This window comes from Tursiops truncatus, chromosome 20, assembly GCF_011762595.2.
Source record: "Tursiops truncatus isolate mTurTru1 chromosome 20, mTurTru1.mat.Y, whole genome shotgun sequence".
NCBI lineage: Eukaryota > Metazoa > Chordata > Mammalia > Artiodactyla > Delphinidae > Tursiops > Tursiops truncatus.
The window spans coordinates 5,725,851-5,739,196 of record NC_047053.1 but is presented as its reverse complement, the minus strand read 5'-3'; the positions used below and the strand labels follow the sequence as shown (position 1 = coordinate 5,739,196).

At 43.4% G+C, this 13,346-nt stretch overlaps 1 long non-coding RNA gene across 1 annotated transcript; it reads left to right on the top strand.

Annotated features, from left to right (window-relative positions):
• The first annotated feature begins 7,874 nt into the window (after positions 1-7,874).
• LOC141277332 (uncharacterized) lies at positions 7,875-9,153 on the top strand. Its single transcript, XR_012328525.1, has 3 exons — positions 7,875-7,958; positions 8,295-8,454; positions 9,075-9,153. It is a non-coding gene; the product is annotated as an uncharacterized lncRNA (long non-coding RNA).
• Positions 9,154-13,346: the final 4,193 nt, after the last annotated feature.

Sequence of the window (13,346 nt, the reverse complement as noted above, 5' to 3'; positions counted from 1 at the left end):
AAAAATGAGTTTACAGAGGATTAAGTATTTGGGAAACGGGAAAGCTGAGGCAGGGTGTATAAACTGTAGGAAAGTTTCATAGAAGGCAAGGTATGTGACTATTGGAAGGCTGGATGAGAATTTTTAAAGATTGCACAAACCTGAGCATGTTAAAATTTGAAGAGAAAGGACAATCAGGTAAGGACGGGGACCCAGAACCAGATCCACTCCCTCGGGTGTAGGAGGGGCACAGGAGGAGGAAGAGAAGCTCCTAGGAAACTTCTAGGGAAAACAAGATGGCGGCCACTGTGAAATACGGGGAAAGGGCTGCTCGGGGAGGTTTCCCTGGAGGGTCCCAGTCTCTTGGTGATGGATGATGCAGACTCATCGAATCTGGCAGGATAGGCTGGATTCTGCTATGGTGATAAACAACTCTCAAATCTCCTTAAAACATCAAGGAGGGCTTCCCTGGTGGCGCAGTGGTTGGGAGTCCGCCTGCCTCTGCAGGGGACACGGGTTCGTGCCCCGGTCCGGGAAGATCCCACATCCCGCGGAGCGGCTGGGCCCGTGAGCCACAACTACTGAGCCTGTGCGTCTGGAGCCTGTGCTCCGCAACAAGAGAGGCCGCGACACTGAGAGGCCGCGCACCGCGATGAAGAGTGGCCCCCACTTGCCACAACTAGAGAAAGCCCTCGCACAGAAACGAAGACCCAACACAGCAAAAATAAATAAATTAATTAATAAACTCCTAGCCCCAACATAAAAAAAAAAAACGTACTGAAATTAGTTGAAGCAGAAGATGAGAATACTATTTATAATAATAACAATATTTAAGAATGATTATTTATTAAATTAAATTAAAATAAATGTAATAATTATGATCATTATCATTGTTAGATAGAAAAACTTCTCCCAGGATCTAAGTCCTGAATGTATAACTGGGCCTCACCAAAGCTAAGAAGTTGAAAGTCATCCAAAACCCTGACAACACTCTCTCCCTGTCTCACGTCCTTCTCTCTGAAAATATCCATTCCTCTGGTGTGTGTTTCGTTTCACACATGGTTGAACCTAAGATGACACCTTCAGCAATTGTGTCTGCATAACCTCCCAGGTCTAACCCCTGTGGTTAGCTGACACAGTCTCTCTGTGCCTCAATTCCAGAAGTCCTGGGAGAAAATCCGAAAATCTCTATAAATGACTCTCCTTGTATATCGGGTATCTACTGCTGAGTGATAAAGCTCCCCAAATTTAACAGCACAAACAACAAGTATTTACTGTTGTAATCACTCATGATTCTGGGGGTTGTCTGGGCTCAGCCACACAAGGCTCACTAAGCGTCCCTTACGTGGTTGCTGTCAGGTGGTCGCTGGGACTGGAGTCACCTCCAAGGTTTCCTCACTCACAAGTCTGGCTGTTAATGCTAGTTGCTGGTCGGGACCTCAACAGTGGCTACGAACTGGAACCCTTAGATGCATCCCCTCCATGTGGCCTGGGCTTCCTCACCACATGGCAGCTGGGTTCCCAGAGCAAGTATCTGGAGATAGGAAGAGGGAAAGAGGGTGTGGGCAAAGGGGAGATGTGGAGTGAGTGAGCCAGGTAAAAGCTATATCATCACCTCATGTGATATAGCCTCAGAAGTCACACAGTGCACACTCTGAGTCACCAAGTTCTGCCCAGGTTCAAGGGGAGGGGACACAGACTCCACTGTCTGAAGAGAGTGTAGCAAGGTTTCATCGTAAGAAAAGCGTGTTGATGGAAGAGACTGCTATGACCATCCTTGGAAAATACAATCTGCCACACTTTGGGTCAAGGGTCTATTCCTGGTCCCATTGCCGCGGTCAGGGAGCCTTGGATCACATACTCCAAAAGGGCTGCAATCATCCTCCCCTGGAGTTGTAGGCAGTTTTCTGAAAATGAAGCGCAGGATGAGCTCATGCACTGAGCAGCCTCTTTACAGGGGGACATCCCTGATGTACTAAGAAAGCATCCCATGAACACAGCATCTACTCTTGAATTCCAACCTCAGGACTCCAGAGAAGACAGTGAACAGGACATGGTAACAGTGGATTCTGTGAAATCTCATTAAAATATTTCCCGACAACACGGTGATGATTTTAAACTGGTGGGGTTTTCCCCCTTTCCTTCTACCCCTACTCTTTCCCCCACCAGTCCAAACAATAATATTAACCCTCCGTCTCTCTGCTCTTAGGGAAAAGGTAGAGACCAGAGGAAGAAGTCTTTGTTCAACCTTGACTTTCAAAATTGACTTTTGTCAAGCTCACAGGAGCAAAACTTGTTATGTAATTGCAAGAGCCACAGAGTGGAAAGAGAAATTGTTTCCTATGATATTGAAAGCTGACCTTTAAGTATCAATGAGCCCAGCTTGATAAGAAAACAAAGTAAATTGCCTATAGAATGTGATGGAAGAGCCCTTCCCTGCTGTACAGGACTGAGAGAAATGCCTTCCTTCATCAAGAGAAGAAATTCAGGGCGAATCAGAGAAGAGAGCAAGAGAGAAAGTCACATGTATCTCTGATCATCACCATGGGGTGGGCTCATAGGGATGGGGGACAGGGGGGAAACAGAAACCTCCCGACAGATTGGAGGATCTGAGGGCAGAATGGGCTTCTGCTCAGCTTCCTGCCTAGAACTCTGGGAGGAAAATTCCTGATGAACGTTCCATGCCAACATATGGCAGGTACGGCAGCACGGAAATGATAGCAAGACAGATCTCTCCAGAACAAGCCCTCCCCGCACCGTGAACACCAGGCTCCCAGCCCCTCAGAGGTACTCAGGTGACAGTGAATGCCCTGGCTAGGAACCTGAAGGATTGTCTGAAGACTGGGAATCTCAGGGCTCCCAACAGCACAGGGCCACCATAACAGAGAAAGGAAGAAATACCTGCATATCTGAGTTACGGCCATAAATTTTAAAGCTGGGACACCCCTATCCTGAGACCCAACGTCTTTCAAGAGCAGTTCTCAAGCTTTATAGTATCAGTACCCCTCCTCATACTCTTAAGAAGTATTGAGAGCAGAAATTAACACAACATTGTAAATCAACTATACTTCTATAAAATTTTAAAAAATGTATAGACGACCCCAAAGAACTTTTGCTTGGATGGGACATATCTATACACATTTATTATACTATAAATCAAAATGAAGACCACTTAAAAGTTATTTATTAAACCATTTAAAAATAAAAACAATAAATCCATGATGTGTCAACATAAATAACACATTGCTATGAGAAATAACTGTTATTTTCCAAAAATATAGTAAGAAGAATAGAATTATTTCCCTTTTTTGCAAATTTCTTTAGTGTCTGGCTTTAGAAGATATCTAGATTTTGATATCTGCTTCTGCAGTTAGTCTATTGCGATATCACACTTTGCACACCTCCCCCCAGAGGCAGGGGAGGAGGAGAGGAAGCACCCACAGAGGAATCGGGGTAGGGGGTGTAAAACTCCCCTTTTCCACTGCCACTGGTCAGCCCGTCCCTTATCAGAGGGACACTGACAAACCCCAGTAAAGCTGAGCTTAGGCCAGGAAGACGCTTTAGTTTCACATTAATTTGGAATTGTTAATATTCTAATGAACTGGACATATTAATTATTAAGCTGTGAAGTTACCAAATGACTTCTTATTTTCTAAGAATAACCTGGAAAGGAGGGGATGGGAGGAAGGAATAAAGCTGTTTCTGATGACATGATAGGACTGACTTGCTTGATATTATAGTGATTATATAGATAAATACGTCTTGCGTGGGACCTTTACGCAATGCCCCAGATTAAGGAAAAGGAAATTTCATTCATGTTAGAAACTCAAAAGAGGATCATAAGACCGTAAGAATGAGACTCTGGATGACATCCTTGATAGGTTACACGAAGACAAGGCTTATACACACTGTTATATATAAAACAGATAATCAACAAGGACCAACTGTATAGCAAAGGGAACGCTACTCAATATTCTGTAATAACCTATGGGAAAAGATCTGAAAAAGAATGGATACATGTATATGTATGACTGAATCACTCTGCTGTACACCTGAGACTAACACAACATTGTAAATCACTATACTCCAATATAAAATAAAAATTAAATTAAAAAATAAAGACAAGGCTTTAATATATCAGGAGAAGAAAATCCTAAGGAGAGATAGGATGGGAAGGGAGAAGGTAGTGCGGGGACATGTGATTCTTTGTCCTACATGGTCCTGGCCACCACGTGGTACCCCACACACCTCTGGGTAACAGATTCCACCATACGCCAGCAACCAGTGTAGGCACATGGCACAGACCAGACCAATGAAAGTACATTTCTTTAATTTCTAAACTGAGACTTAAAGAGAGAAAATTCCCTCCTTCTCAAGGAATGGACCTTAATGATATGAATCTGGGGCTACCAGTAGCCTTGTCCCACACAATATGGAGAAAGAATACAGGCAGTAGAAAAGAAGAATAATGACAGCTAACATTAATTCAAGGCATTATTCCAAAGCACTTTACATGTATTAACTCATTTAATCCTCATGTTGTCTCTTCCTGAGCAGGGACTACTGTATGTCCCATCGTTAAGGAGTTTGGCCCTATCCTAAGAAAGAAAAGGAAAAAAAAAAAAAAAAAAGGCATTGAGGCCCCAGGGAAGCATGGTGGCAACTTCAGAGGAATCACTAGAACTCTACTGCAGGGAGGGGACTGGTGAAATTCATTCTGAAGCCTGGGAGACCAGGGAGAAGCATGGTGACATTGTGTCTGGAGACTTACCAAATCAGAATTTTTGTCCTATGCTCAAAATTTCAACTGCCTAGGGCAACACAGTGGTCCCTTGAGGATTTTGAGTCATTTTCTAATTATTAAAAAACCATATTGAATAATCCACATCATTAATGTTTTAAAAACTATGTAGGCTAATAACTGTCTTTCATCTAGCACTGTGATTATGCTGCCTAGATTATGTTTTAAAAAAATCAGAATCGTGTGCATATAAAATGTGTAGCTAGGGCTTCCCCAGTGGCGCAGTGGTTGAGAGTCCGCCTGCCGATGCAGGGGACACGGGTTCGTGCCCCGGTCCGGGAAGATCCCACATGCCGCGGAGCGACTAGGCCCGTGAGCCATGGCCGCTGAGCCTGCGCGTCCGGAGCCTGTGCTCTTCAACGGGAGAGGCCACGACAGTGAGAGGCCCGCATACCACAAAAAAAAAAAAAAAAAAAATGTGTAGCTAAAACAGTAAGTAAATAATAGCAGCAAATCAATTATGTTACCACGAAGTGGTGGGGCTCTATTTGTTTACAGTTATTTCTTTGTATTTCTTTAAATTGTTGATAATTTCTAGTTTTCTATAATGAGCATATATTACCTTTATATTCAGAGCACAGTCCACATAGGCAATTTATAAATATCATAAGCTCATTTTACATATAAATGTATCTATGTGTGTATCTATGTGTGTGTGTGTGTGTGTAGCAAAATTAGTGGAAGAAAGTCACCCTTAATTATTAACAGTGGTAGTGAGTCTAAGTAATTTTTAAATTTCCTTTTACCTTTATGCGTTTTCCCGATTTTCTATAATGAGCATGCATTCCTTTCATAATGGAAAAAATAAAATTTATTCTTTTAAATTCTAAAAGAAGTGGGGCTGGAGGACTCACTTGGAACAGAGAAGCTGCCCAGTCCTGAAAACAAAGCAGCAAATATTACCATCCTCCAGCAGAACCTCCTCTATAAAGGTGCCCCATTACTCATACAGGGGTTGGCTTACATGTGGTAGATTCAAGTACCAATGGGAAGAGTTCTACTGGGCACACACCTTAAGGGGAAGAGTCAGCCATCATCTGCTGTGACCTTTGCTCCATTTTTCCTTCTTTCCCTGGACTGTGCTTTGATGGCTCTCCGATAGGCAGAGTGCATTAGTCCCGCTTGTAATTGGGGAATTGGTAAATCAGGGGTTGTGACAGGGGTCCGGTGGGCAGAGTGAGTGGCAGCTGTTCCCCTTGGAAAGGGCACACACTCTCTGGAGTCCCCCTCACTCCCTGTTTTATCCCTTCTAAGACAATCACTACTGCCTTTGAGAAGACACAATTTCTAGGCTATCTTTTTTTTTTTTTTAATTTTTTTTTTTTAAACATCTTTAAAAAGCTACAAATAGAACTACCATATGACCCAGCAATCCCACTACTGGGCATATACCCTGAGAAAACCATAATTCAAAAAGAGTCATGTACCAAAATGTTCATTGCAGCTCTATTTACAATAGCCCAGAGATGGAAACAACCTAAGTGTCCATCATCGGATGAATGGATAAAGAAGATGTGGCACATATATACAATGGAATATTACTCAGCCATAAAAAGAGACGAAATTGAGCTATTTGTAATGAGGTGGATAGACCTAGAGTCTGTCATACAGAGTGAAGTAGGCTATCTTTAATGTTAGCCTAATATAGATGTGTTAGATGCATTAGGAGGTAGTGAGGATTATGAAATCAGAGAGCACAAGCCCATCTAAAGGGGACTACACCTCTCACCTCCAGCCAATCACAACAATGGCCATTCTTTAATATGCTAAAGGGTGAAAATACGCTGATTTTTAAATATGGCAATTCATTTAAAATGAAAACACTCTCTGGGCCAATGAGTTCCTGGCTAAACACACCATGTCTGTGAACCAGTTTGGTTGGTCAACTAAAAATACAGAAGCTCCAAGTCAAATAGTCAGAGCTGGGGTTCCTTACTCTCGTACATCCATAGCAGCTCTTAACCACTGATACTGAGTATTAGGGATGGAACCTGAATTCTGACAAATAGTCTTGGCACCAATAAGCAAGTAATGCCTTGAACCAGGGCATGTTAAGAACCCACAGGATCATGGACACGAACTCCTGGATATAAACATCTCCCTTGGAAACTGAAAATTGGGGATGTAATCCCTCTTCCTAGTAGGTCAGGGGATGTAGGTTTTTATAGTAAAAGAGGTGGGCTACATAAGGGGTTATTGAACCCTATGAGCAGAGAGCAGTCTATATAAACCTCTGACAAGGTTTACTTCCTAGAGCTGGCCTTGAAATATCATTTTGCTTATTTCCATGATGCCCTTCTCACAGGCCAGTAAAGCTTCCAAAGATTCTGAGCTGGACTGGTCTTTGTTCTCACCGTGTAGCTCTGAGACCCCTGGGAAGTCGTGTCACCAAGAGAAAGTCAGTGTAGCAGTAAATTGAAATCATGTCAAAATTCAGCAGAAAGAGGAAGATGAAATACCAAATCCCAAGCATCTAAATCTCTCCCTCCAACTGTTACGTCTTACCACAAAATCTCAGAGAGAAATACATGCAACAAGAAGAGAGCAAAGAATCATTTATGATTGTCTAGGGCCATGGAGAATTTTAGTGGACTCAGCTGGAACTCATGGACGACTCTGTTTTCTCTAGTTAAGAGTTAGAGGCAGAATAAGAAAGAGAGGGAGATTCTTCTTAAGTCTAGGGCAGAGTTGGTTAATCCGAATGCCCAGGTCTTATGAGACCTAGGTGATTCCATTTGAAGGTATGCCCCAGGTCAGCTTACAGTAACCACTGGGGAGAAAGATCTCAAAGGACTTAAGGCCAAATGGAGGGAAAAGATGGCCTCTCATTCTTTTAGAAAAAGAACAACCAAAGGGCCCACATCACAAAGGGGATGGGGCACCCAGCAGGAACCACCTCACACCAGAGGGCCCACATCACAAAGAGGATGAGGAAACCAGAAGGAACCACCTCACACCAAAGGGCCCACATCACAAAGGGTACGAATAACACAGCAGGAACCACCTCACACAAGAGGGCCCACATCACAAAAAGGTGAGGACCTACAAGGGACCACCTCACACCAGAGGGCCCACATCACAAAGGGGATGGAAACCCAGCAGGAACCACCTCACACCAAAGGGCCCACAAAAAACAAAGAAAAGAACAGCTCCAGCCTCGTCTTGTTTATCTAACCCAGTGAGTGACCATGACTCACAAGTGTGTAGGTTGGGCATTGGGGGTGGAGGGAAGATAGGAGAGTGCTGTGTAGACAGCCAAGGTGAAACTGAGTTGCTTGGCCCCTCTCCCCTGGGAGAAATCCCTGCCCTTGCGACTTCTCTGGATATGGGAAGAAAGGGAGACCCTGGGGTTCACTTTGGACCGGGACCAAAAGGGAATTTGGTCAGTCCAGACCGAAGGTCCTCCTCTTTGGATTCTGGATGGGCATAGAGGATGAGAGTTAGTCTAGGAAGTTTCTGTGAGGGTCCATTCCCTCGGAGACCAGATATTCTCCTGTCTTTCTGTTAACTTCAGAACTCAACTCAAGCCTTTGGTCTTGACGTGGGCACTGGTGTCCTTTCCTTGGGAGGAGAGCAATCCAGTGTGAGAGAATTCCCATGGGTTCTGTCTACACCCTCGTGCACTGCCTCACCAGCCTGCCAAATCGCTTCTGACCCCCGTGAGGACCAGTGAGGTGAGCAGTTCACCCCTCGCAACTATTGTGATTGTCTCTTTGATTTTGCTTTGCTTTCAGAATCTGATGACACAGGTGAAGCCCACACAGTGAAGATTAGGTTTACCCACCAGGCCAACCATCATCCTCTCTTCTATTTCTCCACAGACATTCAGCTTAGCTCTAACTCCAAATGAGCTCCTCAGATAGGGCTGCACAATATGTAGCAGAAAACAATCTGGCCCAAAGAAAGAAGCATCTTCAATTCAGAATGCTCGAATTTGTTGCCACCTTATGAGGTTTCACATGATGAACCTTGTTCCCATTAAAAGAGACAAAATCTTCCTGCTTTCATATTTGCCAGGGTGCTCGTTTCCATATTTCCCAGGCACACTCATTTCTAACCCCGTGGAAAGGTCCTCTTGGTGGGCTATGTCTGTTATACCCTACAAGTAACTTGGCCCACCTGGCTCTGCATCTCCTGTTAGGAGGAGGGTTGTCACCTAGAGAGTAGAAAAGAACTGAGATCCTCCTCCACCCTGGAGGCAAACGAGAAAAATCAGGAGAGTTACCTTTGCATATGAGAGTAAATAACAATGAGATAGAGAATCAAGGATCTTTTCTCTTCTCCTTAATTCCAGGTACCATGAAGTACAGACTTCATCTTGAAATCCCAACTCTTTCCCAGGCCCCTCTTCATCCTACACCCACCTACATGACCAGCTCAGTGGTGAACAGAATTTTCCAGATGTTTGATAATACATGTCCTACTTCATTCCATCATGCAGTCACGACTGAATATATATTTAGAAATTTTTGTAATCCCATCCCACCAGAAGGGTCAGCACCCCAGGCCTCTTAGATGTAAGATTTCCTCTGAAATCAAGAGGACCATATCGGAGAACTAAAGTGAATGCCAAGCCCCAAGAATTCCTGCAATCACAAAAAAAGGAAAGAGCTGAGAAGGTGTGTTTCTGCAGCTTTCCTTGTTCTGCCCACCCGTTTCCTGGGGTGGAAAATGTACAGTTACACTTTATAGGTTGTTATAATTAAGCGATGTGCGGAATTTGTTTTTTTTAAAAATAGCTTCATCGACTCTTCACGGCGTATTTTTGTAAGACAAGTCCACGTGAAAAGCAAGTGAGGAGGGTTATTGTTTAGCATGTTTAATTAAGTATTTCCTTCACCCTTCTGGGAATTAAATATTGAATGGTGAATAAACACAGGAAAATGTGCGCATGTTAATTTCTGGTTCGCTGCCTTGATTCAAAAGCAGTGTGAAAAGCAAGGGCTGAGTCTGTGATCTGGAGTCTTTATATAACAAAGCGATTGAAGGGTCACCCCTCTCGTGTCCTATAGGAATTGTTCCAGGAAGAATCCCTTTCGTGTTTTCGCTCCTCAAGTGTCTCCCCGATGGATTCCTTCCCTGTTACCAGTTTACATCTTCATCTCGAAGAAATGTTTCTTTCCCTGCCAGCTGCATCAGTTGTGACTCATATGTAAGAGGGACAGAAAGCACAACTCAGACTGGCTGCCTGGGGAGAGCATGTCTTTGCTCACATCAATGAAGAGTTCAGTGTAGGGGCTGCAGCTCAAACAGTGTCATCAGCAACTGCTTTCTCTTCTCTATTTCTTGCTCCATTTTCAGATGACCCTTCTCCTCATGGTGCCAAAGTGGCCCCATTAGCCCTGTCCTACATCCTCCTAGGTTCAAGTCCATGAGAAACTAGAATGGCATTATTTACCCCAACAGTCACACCAAAGCCTTGGGTCTGACTCTGCTGTTCTGATGGGATCACATGTCCATCATCAGATCGTTGACTGCCAAATGGAATAATCCAATTAGCTTAGGCCAAGTCACACGCTTCAGCCCTAGACCTGGGAATTGAGCCCTACCCGAAGTACCTGGGCTGGGGGTAGGAGGGTAGAAGGTGGTTCAGGGGGTGGGGGTAGTTCCCCAAAGAAAAAGTGGTGAACCAGAAGAAGGGTGAACAGATGCCGGGGGGAAAACACAAACAAATAGATAAACAAAACCGATGTCCATTAAATCACCTTTCTGCTGGGGGAGCTGTTGTTGTTGTTTTTCTAAAGCTAAAATTGCCTCATGATATCTCATTCCAAATCATTTGTTATCAATCTGGCACCACTGTCCTTTACAAGGCAGGAAACTACATTTGTCAAAATCTCCTTCACTACATGTTTCTTTCTTCGAGTTTGTCTCGGCATGGAATTCACATGAGATGTGGAAGGTGGGGATGAGAGGGACGCTGTTACACTTGGGTAGAGTTGCCAGATTTCACAAATAAAGATACAAGATACCCAGGTGAATTTCAGATAAATAATTTTGGGGTATAAGTATGTCTCATTTCCCCATGCAGCCTTATACGCACCATTTGGGACATACTGATCCTAAAGGCTTATTCATTATTTATCTGAAATTCAAATTTAACCAGCATCCTGTGTTTTGTCCGGCAATCTTATTTATCCTGGAGGACATGGTTGCCAGGCTTGGTGCCTTTGCTGACCCTCCAAGAACCCCCTTTTTGTGGCTCTGCAGACATGTGCTTTTGGAGATCTCTCCATGGGCTCCTGGTTTGCAGGTTCTGACACATGAACGCTATGGCTTCTTACACGTTGCCATGAACTGATCCACCCCTATATCCAGGTAGCAGATGAAAACAGCATTTTGCCATTTCTAGGTAACTCAGTCACTTCTGATGTCTGTGTAGTGTTCAGGTTTCTTTCCTTTTACTCTTCTCCAGAGGGTTGGAAGTTCCTGAGGGCCTGTATACCTTCCAGCCATCAGGAGAGGGTGGACATCTGTCCTTTGTACCATACACTGTCATCCACCAAGGCCTTTAGGCAATACAGGTACCTATTCTGTTTTCTGCCTCAGCCTGACCTCACAGCTGGCCCTCTAAGCATTTCTGTTCTCCTCCTCCCAACCATTCTACAACGATCTTGGAAACAGTCAGTGCCTATCCCTGAACCTGCTAGGTCAAGGCAGCATTGAAAGGCTGCCCTCTAGTTACTCTCCTTCAAACCTGCCCTCATCCACTGCTGCTCTAACTCCAGGCACCAGGTTGGATAAGGGCTTCTCCACGTGTGTGCAGTTTCCCATGTCTTCCCTGGGGAGCCAGGCTCAAGTGTCCCTTCTCCTGGACACCCAAGTATGTCTGTAGTAGCTGTCATGTCATCCCCTACCCTGAACTCTCCTGAAATTGTCAAGAACTCTACAGTCATAGCCAAGTGGTCCTCTACTTTGCCTCCCCAGCCTCGTCCTCCCCATCCTAGAAAGAGTTCTTATTCTTCCTTTTAAGGAAATCTGCTTATCAGATCGCCAAGCGCTCTGATCCACCTACAGCCTAGCATTTACATTCTAACCTCTTCATCCTCCAGACTCTGCCCTGTATATTCAAAGCCAAGCTCTTGGAATTAAACCAAACAAGCAACACAACATAAACCTTTTCTCCCTCTTAAGTGCTTGGCTCTTACAATAAAAGAAAAAAAGAAATAGCCTGGTTTTCACCGCTATTGTCTCTGTTCTGTATTTAAAAACTGCTGAGAAATTCAATGGACTGTTTCAGGCTGTAGCCACACTCCCAAGGCATTTCATGTCAATAAGCCACCGAGTAAAGAGCCACAGGGCAACATCCAAACATATAGGAATGGAAAACCTCAATTAGAATTTCAAAATGCATCCCCTACTTGTAATTGTTAGCACACTCGATCGGTTTACATTACCAGAAAACCAGACCAGAGAGTGCAAATGGAAAATAAGTAACAGTCAAAGATTCCATAGAACAATCTGTCCTGCTGTGAAGAAACACGTCATTATGAGAACCAAATGGGCTCTCATAATTTCAGGCAAAAATCAATTTAATGGGACATTACCTATTATCCTAAAACATTTTTTTTAAATCACAAAAATAAAAAGGGAGAAAAAAATTCCTTAAACAATCATGTGGTTTCAAAATGTTACCTACAAAGGAACAAAAATCAAGCTCGCTTCACACTTCTCTCCAACACTGCATTTCAGAAAACAGTGGAACAGTTTTTACAGACCTTTGAGAAGAACACAGGTATTATCCTAAAATGTTATATCTCCCTAGCTTTGGGCTGGAGATATGGGTTTGAGGGCCATTAGTATAAAGGAAAGAATTGCTGCCTTGGATGGGTGAGTTCATCCAAGGAGAGATTTTAAAGTGAGAGGACCAGAAGCTCTGAGAGATGTCCAAGCAACACTTATATGGAAAGGATGGGCAAAACGGGAGTAGTCAGAGAATGAGAGGAAGTGCCCGAAGGAGGACACTTGTCATGGAAGCTAAGAGACTAGTGAATCTGGAATCTCCTGGGTTGAACAGAGCCAAGAAGTAAAGTAAGATAGGGCTGATAAGAAAGAAGTCACCAGTAATAGACCTAAAATAAAATTTGTAAAATTGGTCAATCACCATTTTAAAGATATTTGATGTGTAATTTTAGAAATCTAATGAATTATTAGCATTTATTCCCAGTAACTGAAATGAACTCCCCACAACACTCAAGAGTATAAGAAATGACACATCCTTTTTTCTTTTTTATAATTGTGAAGTATATCATACATACAAAGAAGTAAAGAATATATATGTACAGTTTAAGATGAATGATAAAATGAAAATAACCTGGCTTATGCCAGGTTATTTCTTAACCCCATAACCTGGCTTATGCCAGGTTATTTCTTAACCCCATAACCTGGCATAAGCCAGGTTAAGAAATAAAACATTACCAGGGGCTCCCGTGTGCCCCTCACCATCCCATGCCTCTCTGTCCCCAACAAGAAGGGATCAAAATCTGAATTTCGTGATAATCACCCACTTACTTTTCTCTAGATGACTACATATGTATATCTGCCTGAAAAAAATATTCTTTGTTTC